Here is a 14,603-nt window from a genome sequence, read left to right as displayed (position 1 = left end):
ATTAGGTTTGCATCAAGACAACCGGTGGCATGCAGGCAGCAGCCTACTTGCCACTGGTTGTCTTGGTGTAAACCTTGGTGTAAACCCTTGGTGCAAACCCTTGATGCAAAATCACACAAGTGATGCACCCATGGATGAACCAACCAAGCATAAGGTACTTGTTATTGTTAAAAGAGATTAATCCAAGTAGAGTACGTTCTGTGACTGGAAAGCATGTTCAAAAATAGGTGTTAAATGTAGAAAACCAGTTTTAAGAAAAATTAAATGAAAAATAAACAGTTGGGGAACCAGAAAAAAAAAAATTTGAACACTGCAGGGCAAGAGTATAAACAATGCACCAAGATTGGTCCATGTGTCTCTGAGCAGCAGTGCTGCGAGGACATCCTTCCCACTTGTTGGCTCATGTTCTTAGACACCCAACGTGGTATAGTGACTAGGGCAGACTTACTGTAGTGTGGTACTGATTTTTATACAAGAGTACGAAGAGCATTGAACAGGTATATGTACCAAAGACAGCTGGCAATGTTTGTGTTATTTTTTGTCCTGTTGTATAAATCTGTTTAGTCTGGTTGACCTGGGCCTTGTGCTTGGTGATAGATAGTTAGCCACAGTGTCAAAATCCTTGAATATAGTAAAAATAAGTGTGTAATCAAATCTTGGGCCAGGCCTATGGTGCCAGTTTCTGCATTGGTGGGTTCCCCAGGGGGCCTTCGTCATCTGGTCGGCACGGTGTTTGCTTTGTGCGGTGGTTGGCTTCTCGGGGTTCGCATCGACTTTTTCGTGGGTCGCCCCGTTGACAGGGCGATGTGGGGGATGCTGACTCTTTTTGCCTGTGGTAGGTCCCGCGATTCATGGGCTTTTCAGGTAGCATGTTTCTGCTCTTTTGGTCCTGGTGGTAGGTTAGTTTGTTTGCAGCTGTCTCCTTCTTTTCTGATGAAGAATGAGACTGCTGCTTTCCAGAGGGGTCCTTAGGTTGTTGATGCTTTGTTGGTTTGGCCGGGGGTGCATCATGTGTTGTGTCTGGTTGCGGCTCTTCGCCTTTACCTGCGCGCCACAGCCTGGGTGGTCGGGATGAGCTTTGGGTTGACCCGGTTTCTCTTTTTCCCTGTTCCAGGGTTAGGGTCTCCCAGGTCGTCGGCAGGGTTATTTGCTCCAGCCAGCCTGCGGTCAATCCTTGTGCCCATGACGTTCATAAATTTGCTGCTTTGGCTCCCGTCTATGGTAACGTTATGTCTTGGGCTGACATTCGGGCATGGGGTTTTTGGAGGTTAAACAGGGTCCTGGCTCGCTACCTAGTCAGGGTTCCTGGCCCCTAATTAGGCGTGTGTTGCATTGGGTCGAGGGTTGCAGCCTGCTGTCACGACTTCAAGTTGAGGAGCGATCGGCAACTGAATCCTGGGTAAGTCCCTATTATTTTATTTTTGGTTAAGTAACTCTGGGGAGCCAAAGGGGTTCCCCCCAGAAAACCAGCATTGAATATAATGAAATGCCATTTTCTGGGCGAGACCCAGAAGCTCCCCCGGCAACCCTGCCTCCCGCTGGTCAGCGGTTTTTGCGTGTTTTAACATCTATCCTCAGAACTGGGGGTGTAGATAGCCGGCGCAAGGGTCTAGGGGCTCCCCTCTTCCCCTTCTCAGGGAGGGGGTAGCTGCGCAGACAGCAGTGCGGTGATGATTATGATGTCATGCTTGTTTTTCGTTTAGGGAGATCTGTCCAACAGTTGGCTTTCTGTAGTAATTTTTTTGGTTCTAAGGGGTCTCTTCCATAGGACTTTCGGGAACCGCTTCCGTGGGGGTCTTTGCTGCTTGATGATTAGCCTGCCCTTGGAACCAGCTGGGGGTTTTCATGGCCTTTGGTTGGCCTTGGGTAGGAAGTGGTATTATTTGCTGGTAGGGGCGCAAGGTACTGCACAGCTCGCCTACCTACATGGCGGCCAGTTTCTGTTCCTTCTGGGGTCGTTGTTCTTTTGCGGTGTTTTTCTTTTCTTTTTGTTTTCCTTGCCTGGAGGGGTCTGCCTGGGTTGGCTATTGGTCCATTTCTGTTGTTTTGGTGGCCCTCCTCTAGGCCCCCGTTATTGTACACATCGCAGGGGTTCCGCTTTAGCAGTTTCCCTTGCTAGTTTGGGCCTGGTCAGTTTTGCAGTACCTTGCCTGGGCTTCCCCTAGCAGTCAGCCTGCAAGCCCTAGAAATTCCCATTGGGTCTCATTAGACCAATGGATTCATCTTCTGAGTTCCACCTCCCCTCATGCAAGTTTGAGTGTTGTTGTGTGCCTTTGTCTCAGGGTGACAGTCACCGGTTTTGCCTCCGTCATGCTGCCTGTTGGGTCAACGACACCTTTGACCCGGAGTCTGGCGAGTCGTGCTCTCTGCTTGTTCCCCAATTTACCTATTCTGATGACATTGATGTTCGGGTTCAGGTGGCATGCACGCTGCATGCTAGGTTTAGGTTGCTGCAATGCTCTAGGTTGGTTGCCCACCAGAATGCACTGAAGCTGCCCCGTTTTGGTTATAGGGACCTGGACTTTGGACTCGGGGTGTTAGTCGCCTCGACTTTGGTTCCGTCCGTGCTCCCTGGTCCTTCCCCTATTGTTCATCTTCCAACCCCCCCCCCCCCCCCCTCTGTCTCTCTCTCTCCCGGCTCTCAAACATCTGATGGTAATGAGACTTGGGGCAGGATTTCACTGGTAATGAAACTCGGGGCAAGGTTTTGCTGGTAATGAGACTCAGGGCAGGGTTTCACTGGTATTGAGACTCGGGGCAGGGTTTCACTGGTATTGAGACTCAGGGCAGGGTTTCACTGGTATTGAGACTCGGGGCAGGGTTTCACGGGTAATGAGACTCGGGGCAGGGTTTCGCTGGTAATGAGACTCGGGCAGTTTCAGCGACTGTCCCGTTCGGGTTGGGGATGGAGGCATTCGAGTCGGTTTCCCCTGCCAAGGCTTCTGGGTCCCACCAGTAAGCCCCCTTCTTTTCTGCCTTTTCCCTGGCCCTTTCCCCCAGTTGACCTGGGGGGGCTTGGGCCCCCTTTGACTCCACTTGGGTTTTAGTACCCTCTTCGCGGGGGCTTGTTGTTGCAGGGGAAAGGGTTTTCTTATTCCCCTCCCTTACCTGTATGAGTATTGGGGTCGGCTCCTCTCCAGGTTCGGTTCCAGGTTCCCTTGGGTTCCTTGGCTTCTTCTTTCTGGAGGGTTTTTGCCTCTCGTATCTCACCTCTCTAGGTGAGATACGAGAGACACCGGAGTACCCCCAGTGAGCACCTCACCTTCGAGAGGTGCCTGCTGCATACCTCTTGCGAGACCCGAATTCTGCCTCTGTGATTGATCCGTCATCGTTTGAGTTCGGTTCTTCTTCCCTGTATTGGGTGCATTTGGAGGTTCCGGGGTCTTCCTGACTGGCAGACGAGTTTGAGCACCTTAATGCGTGCTTGTTACTTCCTGTGCTTCCTTGGGATGTTGGACTTGTGCAGCTGTACGTGCAGATTCCCACCTTTTCAGCGTCTTTTGTTGCCAAGGATTTGTGCGCCTGTCAGCATTTGTCTTCAGTCTTGCGCTTCTTTTCCCTTCTCGAGCTGTCCTTGGACTGGGTTGATTAGGATGTGGAGGCGTTGAGTGCTGGGCCTTCGTCTGGTGTGCTGGCCTTGGTGGCTAGGGCGTCAGCTCATGCCTCGCCTGAGCAGTCCTTGGACAGGGTGCTCTCTTTTCTCTCTTCTCCTCGGTTTGTAGTGGCCCCTTCAGTTCAAGACTGTTTTTCCAAGGCTCTTTTTCTGTTGGCATTAGCCTCTGTTGGTCGGGTGAGTGAGCTTCATGGTCTTCTCCAGCGCAGGGGTTTCTGCTCCTTCGGTCCTGGTGGTCAGTTTGTTCGGTTGCAGCAGTCTCCTTTTCTGGTGTAGAATGAAATGGCGGCTTTCCAGAGGGCCCTTAGGTCATTAATGCTTGGTTGGTCAGGCTGGGGGTGCATCATGTGTTGTGTCTGGTTGCGGCTCTTCGCCATTATTTGCACGCCTCGGCCTTGGTGGCCTGGGGCGCGCTATGGGTTGATCCGGTTTCCCTCATACCCTCTTCCAGGGCTTGGGTCTCCCAGGTCGTCCGCAGGGTTATTAACACTCACTCTCTTTGGACACCGATCACATCCATTTTTTTTCTCCCGAGTCCTAATAAACATATGTAATATTATAAATATACTGGATACATATTATATATACATACATATAATACTTAAATATATGCATATATTATTATAACATCACAAACCCAACATGGAGGTGTGTGGAGGCTGCCTTAAGTCACTTCGGAAGAGTGTTGTAGGCATTGTATGTAACATTTGTAACATAAGATTTCACCTAAGTTGTACAGGATTACCTACACAATATGCGAACCGGGAAGGTAACTACTGGATCTGTCAAAGAGACAGACAGATGTGGGAAAACATCACCAAACTAATGAATAACATTCCTGAAGTACACAGGCTACAATTCACACAAAAGCTACCAGAAATATATGCAGAGTATATAAAGACAGCAACGAACTCTGAACACAACCCAGGGACTGAGAATTTAGAGAGTCAAAGTAGCAATGTAGAAGGGTATAGTGTCGAGGTACACAAAAATGAAGGCAATATTGTAGAACACACTGGTGATATGAATAAGGAGAGAAAAAATGAGACGAATGAGAACACAAATGAGAAAGACGAAAGCAACAAGGAGAAAGATAAGGGCAATACCGAGAATGAATGCAGAAACGAGAAAGTTGGAACAAAAAACAGAAGTAGCCAAGTCGTGCACGGGTACAAACAAGAATAATACAATCACAAATGAAAATTTTGCTGGTATTATGCAAAAGGACAGTGTAGATATGGGCCCCGAGGCACGGAATGCTCATTCATGCACCCACGGAAATGCCGAAACTGGTTAGGGAAGGCAGATGTCGTTTTGATACAGAGTGTAGATATTTTCACCGTAAGCTATGCACACTCTCAGTCAATGAGAGGAAATGCTACGATCTTCACTGCCCCGATTTCCACGTCAGAGGTACACAGCGCTATATAAGAGAGAAGTCCAATATAATAGCCCTGAAAATTTTTTAGAGGCAGGTACAAACAGAGGGAGAAACAGACAGGCAGAAACGTGGCAGGAGTACGGATGGAGAAGGGGAAATGCCCAAGACTGGACTACAGTTCGTCATCAAGCCCACACTACTACACCCCCCAACTACACAGAGACTACCACACTCCCCAGTATCACTTCCAAACTGGACAAACCATTGCCACAACACACACCCTGGGTCAGGGTAGAGAGGAGGGAGAACTACCAAAACCTTCCAGAAGTGACACACAATATGGACAATCATTCATATTTGCAAACATTCAGGGTTTAACCCCTTAACTGCGTTGCCTCCAAATGTGACACCCCGCAGTGCGCAGGAAATAAATTCTCTGGAAAAAATCTTTTTTCTTTTTGAAGTGTCAAAAACCCTTCCCTCAGTATGGGTATGCAAAAAAAAGTCGAAATTGTACTTACTTTGGCTGCTATGGGGTCCGGAAGTTGGGGCGTGACGTCATCATTCCCCGTGCGCCCGTGCCGTAAGCTCTCGGGGCGGTGGGGCGCTCGGGGCGGGGCGCGCGAGTTGCCGCGAATATATTTTCGTTCATTTTTTGCGCACCTTTCCAATACATTTTCATTGTTTTTATGTGCCAATCCAATGTATAATGAACACGTACACTATAATATCGCAGTACAACATCCGTACTGTCCGTAGACACTGTTACGTGCATGAAACTTGTGTACACATATGCAGCACATATTTACTATGTATCATGCTAATTTGTGTATATACAATCTATTTACACACTATACACTGTCACACACTATATACATTCACCATCAACACATTCAGAACACCGCGTAGCAGCTGCTTCGTATGGGCCAATAGCAGCTGCCTCGTATGGGCCAATATCAGCTGCCTCGTATAGGCCAATAGCAGCTGCCCCGCATGGGCCAATAGCAGCTGCCCCGCATGGGCCAATAGCAGCTGCCTCGTATAGGCAATAGCAGCTGCCTCGTATGGGCCAATAGCAGCTGCCGCGTATGGGATAATAGCAGCTGCCTCGTATGGGCCAATAGCAGCTGCCTCGTATGGGCCAATAGCAGCTGCCTCGTATGGGCCAATAGCAGCTGCCGCGTATGGGCCAATAGCAGCTGCCGCGTATGGGCCAATAGCAGCTGCCGCGTATGGGCCAATAGCAGCTGCCGCGTATGGGCCAATAGCAGCTGCCGCGTATGGGCCAATAGCAGCTGCCTCGTATGGGCCAATAGCAGCTGCCTCGTATGGGCCAATAGCAGCTGCCTCGTATGTGCCAATAGCAGCTGCCTCGTATGGGCCATGAACACATTCAGAACACCTTGAGTGAGAGCAGCCACACCCAGCCAGTCTCCCTCACTCCAACATCTTACTCGCCAACATTGCTCCTCCCACCATATTGCTATAGTTCTTATTACACATGTTCTATATACCTATCTACATGTTTTATTTACCAGAACTATGCAAGTAAGCCGGTATTGTGTCCAAACAGTACAGTGGCCACCATACACTGCATGAAAAATCACACAGCAGACGACGCTACGATTACGTCACCTCCCTCACCAAAATAGCTCCTCTCAACATTCTCCTGTTGCTGTTCTTACACTATATACACACTATATATACCCATGTACATATGTGTTGCCCATAGTGAACCACTAAGCTAGTATGGTGAGCAAAACAAGAGTGGCAGCCACACACACACAATTGAGGCTACCTCAATTCTCGCCCTCCCTCCCTCATCAAAATTCCTCCTTCCACAATACTACGCACAACGCTAATTATAACCACATTCCTGCTATTATCACAATCCTGGTCACTAATTCCTGTAAATGAATAATTGACCACACGTTTATTTTGAAAAAGAACCTAAGAAATCATTTGAAGATTCCTAGATGAACGAAATAATGCTCTGGTGCTGTGGCTAGCGCTGTGAACATCGTGAACAGCATTGAATCACTGATATTTGAACATTGTACCCAGTCATTATCACACTCAGGCTCTAATATAACACTAAATAATACAATTTATATATATATTTTGACATTATTAGGCAATGCTGTGGTCACATGCTGAACAGCAGTGCTGTGCGCTCATGCTGCGAGCGCCAGCCTTGGTTGCTCACACACTACTGAGGCTCCCACACCCGGGAATGTGGACCACGATTTTTTTTAAAGATGGCGTCTGTTTACAAGAGCCCTGAGGAAGCTGATGTGAACCCCATGTAGCCGCGGGTTTTGAATGGAACGTGAAAAATACAAATACCCGGAGGCGCGTTGCGCAAACCAGACTTGAGCCTGCAGGCGCGTTGCGCAGTTAAGAACATAAGAACATAAGAACATAAGAACAAAGGTAACTGCAGAAGGCCTATTGGCCCATACGAGGCAGCTCCTATTCTATAACCACCCAATCCCACTCATATACTTGTCCAACCCGCGCTTGAAACAATCGAGGGACCCCACCTCCACCACGTTACGCGGCAATTGGTTCCACAAATCTACAACCTGTTACTGAACCAGTATTTACCCAAGTCTTTCCTAAATCTAAACTTATCCAATTTATACCCATTGTTTCGTGTTCTGTCCTGTGTTGATACTTTTAATACCCTATTAATATCCCCCTTGTTATGTCCATTCACCCACTTGTAAACCTCTATCATGTCGCCCCTAACTCTTCGCCTTTCCAGTGAATGCAACTTAAGCTTTGTTAATCTTTCTTCATATGAAAGATTTCTAATTTGGGGAATTAACTTAGTCATCCTACGCTGGACACGTTCAAGTGAATTTATCCATTCTATAATATGGCGACCAAAACTGAACTGCATAATCTAAATGGGGCCTAACTAGAGCAAGATATAGCTTGAGAACCACACCAGGTGTCTTGTTACTAACGCTGCGATTAATAAATCCAAGTGTCCGATTTGCCTTATTACGAACATTTATGCATTGATCCTTTTGTTTTAAATTCTTACTAATCATAACACCCAGATCCCTTTCGCAATCCGACTTCGCAATCACAACACCATCTAGCTCGTATCTTGTAACTCTATCATCATTACCTAACCTCAGAACTTTACATTTATCAGCATTAAACTGCATCTGCCAATCCTTTGACCATTTCAAAACCCTATCTAGATCAACTTGAAGTGATAGTGAGTCCTCCTCCGAATTAATTTCCCTACCGATTTTCGTATCATCGGCAAATTTGCAAATGTTGCTACTCAAACCTGAATCTAAATCATTTATATATATTATAAACAACAGAGGTCCCAGGACAGAGCCTTGAGGCACTCCACTTACAACATTTTCCCACTCTGACTTGATTCCATTTATACTAACTCTCTGTTTCCTTTGGTATAGCCATGCCCTAATCCAGCTTAATATAGCACCCCCAATACCATGAGACTCTATTTTTTTAATCAGTCTTTCATGTGGCACTGTATCAAAAGCTTTGCTAAAGTCAAGGTATACAACATCGCAATCCTTACCACTATCAACTGCCTCAACAATGCTAGAATAAAAAGATAACAAATTTGTTAAACATGAACGGCCATTTATAAAACCATGTTGCGACTCAATTATTAATTTATGTTTTTCAAGATGAAGACGAATTTTATTTGCTATTATAGATTCGAGTAACTTTCCCACAATAGACGTTAGGCTAATTGGTCGATAGTTAGACGCAAGTGATCTATCTCCTTTCTTAAAAACTGGTATCACATTAGCAACTTTCCAAAACTCTGGCACTCTGCCTGACTCTATTGATTTATTAAATATGGTTGACAGTGGGTCACAAAGCTCCTCTTTGCATTCTTTAAGCACCCTAGCAAACACTTCATCCGGCCCTGGGGATTTGTTTGGTTTGAGTTTTACTATTTGTTTAAGAACATCCTCCCTGGTAACTGCTAAACTCGTCAACCTGTCCTCGTCCCCCCCACATAGACTTGTTCGGCTGAAGGCATATTGTTAAGTTCCTCTTTAGTAAATACAGATACAAAATATTTATTAAAAATACTACTCATCTCTTCATCACTATCTGTTATTTGACCTGTCTCAGTTTTTAATGGACCTATCCTTTCCCTAGTCTTAGTACGATATAACTGAAAAAACCCTTTAGGATTTGTCTTTGCTTGCCCTGCTATGCGAACTTCATAGTTTCTTTTTGCTTTCCTTATCTCTTTTTTAACATTTCTAACCAGTTGTACGAATTCCTGTTCTAAAGTGACCTCCCCATTTTTAATCCTTTTGTACCAAGCTCTCTTTTTACCTATAAGGTTCTTCAAATTCTTTGTTATCCACTTTGGGTCATTAGTATACGATCTATTCAATTTGTATGGTATACTGCGTTCCTGTGCTTTGTTTAGAATATTCTTAAATAAGTTATATATTGAATCCACATCGAAATCCCCATTTAAGTCACCTATCGCTGGGTTCATGTCTCGCTCCAAGACCGGCCCACACCCCATACCCAAGCCTTTCCAATCAATTTGACCCAAAAAATTTCTTAGGCTATTAAAATCAGCTTTTCGAAAATCTGGCACTTTAACAGAATTTTCTCCTACTGGTCTATTCCATTCTATGCTAAATCTGATTTCTTTGTGATCACTGCTCCCTAGCTCACTCCCTATTTCGATGTCATTAATTTGCGTTTCCCTGTTAGTTAACACTAAATCTAAATATTATTTTCCCGTGTTGGTTCCTTAATGTGTTGCGTAAGAAAGCAATCGTCAATTAATTCTAGAAAATCTTCTGCTTCACTATTCCCTGTTTTGTTCAACCAGTTTATTCCGCTAAAATTAAAGTCACCCATGACATAAATACTGTTAGATCTAGATGCTCTAGATATTTCATCCCATAGATGCTTTGCTTCCATTCTGTCTAAATTTGGTGGCCTATATATTACTCCTATTATAATATTATTAGCTTTTTCGTTTAATTCAATCCAAATAGTTTCTGTGTGTGGCTCTGTTTTGATTCCCTCTTTGAGACTACATTTCAAATTGTCCCTAACATATATGGCTACTCCACCTCCTCGTCTAATATATCTATCTGTGTGAAATAGTTTAAATCCATATATTTGATATTCAGCTAATAGTTCTCTATTTTCTACATTCATCCACGTTTCGGTAAGTGCAATAATATCTATTTTTTCTGTGCAGACAAGAGCATTTAATTCGTTAATTTTATTTCTTAGACTTCTACTGTTAGTGTAATATACCCTAAGTGAATTGTTATTTTGCGGACCTTCTCTTTCCCTGATCGTTTTGCCAATTCCTTTCTCCCACAAACACATACTTTTATTACCTCCTTCCTCCAAATCAATTCCCATACCTCTATCTACTAACAGTTTAAACCCAAACAAACACCTCTAACCACTTCTTCTAGCGAGTTCGCAACAGCAACAACCCCAGCTCTCGATAGATGCACCCCATCACGAGCATACACGAGCAGAGTTTAAGGGTTAAAGCCAAAGTCAAGAAATAAAGTTAAGTTCATAAATGGCCTCCTATTAGAGTCATAAGAACATAAGAACATAAGAACAAAGGTAACTGCAGAAGGCCTATTGGCCCATACGAGGCAGCTCCTATTCTATAACCACCCAATCCCACTCATATACTTGTCCAACCCGTGCTTGAAACAATCGAGGGACCCCACCTCCACAATGTTACGCGGCAATTGGTTCCACAAATCAACAACCCTGTTACTGAACCAGTATTTACCCAAGTCTTTCCTAAATCTAAACTTATCCAATTTATATCCATTGTTTCGTGTTCTGTCCTGTGTTGATACTTTTAATACCCTATTAATATCCCCCCGGTTTGTCCATTCATCCACTTGTAAACCTCTATCATGTCACCCCTAACTCTTCGCCTTTCCAGTGAATGCAACTTAAGCTTTGTTAATCTTTCTTCATATGAAAGATTTCTAATTTGGGGAATTAACTTAGTCATCCTACGCTGGACACGTTCAAGTGAATTTATATCCATTCTATAATATGGCGACCAAACTGAACTGCATAATCTAAATGGGGCCTAACTAGAGCAAGATATAGCTTGAGAACCACACCAGGTGTCTTGTTACTAACGCTGCGATTAATAAATCCAAGTGTCCGATTTGCCTTATTACGAACATTTATGCATTGATCCTTTTGTTTTAAATTCTTACTAATCATAACTCCCAGATCCCTTTCGCAATCCGACTTCGCAATCACACACCATCTAGCTCGTATCTTGTAACTCTATCATCATTACCTAACCTCAGAACTTTACATTTATCAGCATTAAACTGCATCTGCCAATCCTTTGACCATTTCAAAACCCTATCTAGATCAACTTGAAGTGATAGTGAGTCCTCCTCCGAATTAATTTCCCTACCGATTTTCGTATCATCGGCAAATTTGCAAATGTTGCTACTCAAACCTGAATCTAAATCATTTATATATATTATAAACAACAGAGGTCCCAGGACAGAGCCTTGAGGCACTCCACTTACAACATTTTCCCACTCTGACTTGATTCCATTTATACTAACTCTCTGTTTCCTTTGGTATAGCCATGCCCTAATCCAGCTTAATATAGCACCCCCAATACCATGAGACTCTATTTTTTTAATCAGTCTTTCATGTGGCACTGTATCAAAAGCTTTGCTAAAGTCAAGGTATACAACATCGCAATCCTTACCACTATCAACTGCCTCAACAATGCTAGAATAAAAAGATAACAAATTTGTTAAACATGAACGGCCATTTATAAAACCATGTTGCGACTCAATTATTAATTTATGTTTTTCAAGATGAAGACGAATTTTATTTGCTATTATAGATTCGAGTAACTTTCCCACAATAGACGTTAGGCTAATTGGTCGATAGTTAGACGCAAGTGATCTATCTCCTTTCTTAAAAACTGGTATCACATTAGCAACTTTCCAAAACTCTGGCACTCTGCCTGACTCTATTGATTTATTAAATATGGTTGACAGTGGGTCACAAAGCTCCTCTTTGCATTCTTTAAGCACCCTAGCAAACACTTCATCCGGCCCTGGGGATTTGTTTGGTTTGAGTTTTACTATTTGTTTAAGAACATCCTCCCTGGTAACTGCTAAACTCGTCAACCTGTCCTCGTCCCCACCCACATAGACTTGTTCGGCTGAAGGCATATTGTTAAGTTCCTCTTTAGTAAATACAGATACAAAATATTTATTAAAAATACTACTCATCTCTTCATCACTATCTGTTATTTGACCTGTCTCAGTTTTTAATGGACCTATCCTTTCCCTAGTCTTAGTACGATATAACTGAAAAAACCCTTTAGGATTTGTCTTTGCTTGCCCTGCTATGCGAACTTCATAGTTTCTTTTGCTTTCCTTATCTCTTTTTTAACATTTCTAACCAGTTGTACGAATTCCTGTTCTAAAGTGACCTCCCCATTTTTAATCCTTTTGTACCAAGCTCTCTTTTACCTATAAGGTTCTTCAAATTCTTTGTTATCCACTTTGGGTCATTAGTATACGATCTATTCAATTTGTATGGTATACTACGTTCCTGTGCTTTGTTTAGAATATTCTTAAATAAGTTATATATTGAATCCACATCGAAATCCCCACCCAAGTCACCTATCGCTGGGTTCATGTCTCGCTCCAAGACCGGCCCACACCCCATACCCAAGCCTTTCCAATCAATTTGACCCAAAAAATTTCTTAGGCTATTAAAATCAGCTTTTCGAAAATCTGGCACTTTAACAGAATTTTCTCCTACTGGTCTATTCCATTCTATGCTAAATCTGATTTCTTTGTGATCACTGCTCCCTAGCTCACTCCCTATTTCGATGTCATTAATTTGCGTTTCCCTGTTAGTTAACACTAAATCTAAAATATTATTTTCCCGTGTTGGTTCCTTAATGTGTTGCGTAAGAAAGCAATCGTCAATTAATTCTAGAAAATCTTCTGCTTCACTATTCCCTGTTTTGTTCAACCAGTTTTTCCGCTAAAATTAAAGTCACCCATGACATAAATACTGTTAGATCTAGATGCTCTAGATATTTCATCCCATAGATGCTTTGCTTCCATTCTGTCTAAATTTGGTGGCCTATATTACTCCTATTATAATATTATTAGCTTTTTCGTTTAATTCAATCCAAATAGTTTCTGTGTGTGGCTCTGTTTTGATTCCCTCTTTGAGACTACATTTCAAATTGTCCCTAACATATATGGCTACTCCACCTCCTCGTCTAATATATCTATCTGTGTGAAATAGTTTAAATCCATATATTTGATATTCAGCTAATAGTTCTCTATTTTCTACATTCATCCACGTTTCGGTAAGTGCAATAATATCTATTTTTTCTGTGCAGACAAGAGCATTTAATTCGTTAATTTTATTTCTTAGACTTCTACTGTTAGTGTAATATACCCTAAGTGAATTGTTATTTTGCGGACCTTCTCTTTCCCTGATCGTTTTGCCAATTCCTTTCTCCCACAAACACATACTTTTATTACCTCCTTCCTCCAAATCAATTCCCATACCTCTATCTACTAACAGTTTAAACCCAAACAAACACCTCTAACCACTTCTTCTAGCGAGTTCGCAACAGCAACAACCCCAGCTCTCGATAGATGCACCCCATCACGAGCATACATTTCATTTCATGAAATGAAATGAAATACATTGCATACATATACATTTCATGAGTTTGACTCAAATATTGAGTCAAACTCAATATTTGGGGCATTCACGGAACTCATACAAAAGATTACATGGATGGTGAAATCTGGATTCCAAATTATAATCTATATAGATGTGATAGAAAAACTAGGTCAAATGGAGGAGTAGGTCTGTATATTAAAGAAGACCTGGTATGCACAGAACTACTAAACTCAACTAATGAGGTGGTAGAGGTACTTGGAATGAAGGTAGAGAAACTAAACCTAATTATTATTCTAATATATAAACCGCCAGATACAACGATTGAGGAATTCACAGAGCAGATGCACAAAATAGAGAACATACTTGACAACCTAGCAAACCCAGCTCCAGATATTATCTTTCTTGGAGATTTCAATTTACCGAGTCTAAGATGGAGAACGGCAAACACAAATATCATAGCAGGGAATGACCCGGGAAATAACCAACCACAGGTCAGAGAACTTTTGAGATTCTGTGACAAATTCTCGCTCAATCAACAGATTACAGAACCAACTAGGAACGAAAACACACTAGACTTGTTATTCACAAACAATGATGAACTAATCAGGGATATCACAATCTCAGATACTTCATACTCAGACCATAAGCTCATTGAAGTGCGAACTAGCATAAATAACGGTAGTAGGTCTAAGAGACCCAACAAGCGAGAAGGAATATTCAATCAATTCAATTTCAACAATAAGAGGATTGACTGGGAAAAATAAATGTAGACCTTGCAACCATTCAATGGGAGACGGTCTTAAGCGACGAAACTCCCACACAGGGAATAGCTCAACTGACAGCTGAAGCTTACAAGGTCTGCTTGAAGCACGTACCTGTGAGGAGGGG

At 43.1% G+C, this 14,603-nt stretch overlaps 1 protein-coding gene across 1 annotated transcript in view; it reads left to right on the top strand.

Annotated features, from left to right (window-relative positions):
* The window catches only part of LOC123760889 (phosphopantothenoylcysteine decarboxylase), a 117,187-nt gene that overhangs the window by 21,774 nt on the left and 80,810 nt on the right, over positions 1–14,603 (top strand). The gene's annotated exons all lie outside the window — the stretch shown is intronic.

Source organism: Procambarus clarkii, chromosome 3 (assembly GCF_040958095.1).
Source record: "Procambarus clarkii isolate CNS0578487 chromosome 3, FALCON_Pclarkii_2.0, whole genome shotgun sequence".
Lineage (NCBI taxonomy): Eukaryota > Metazoa > Arthropoda > Malacostraca > Decapoda > Cambaridae > Procambarus > Procambarus clarkii.
The sequence above is the reverse complement of the archived record's forward strand: the minus strand, read 5'-3'. Positions and strand labels throughout refer to the sequence as shown.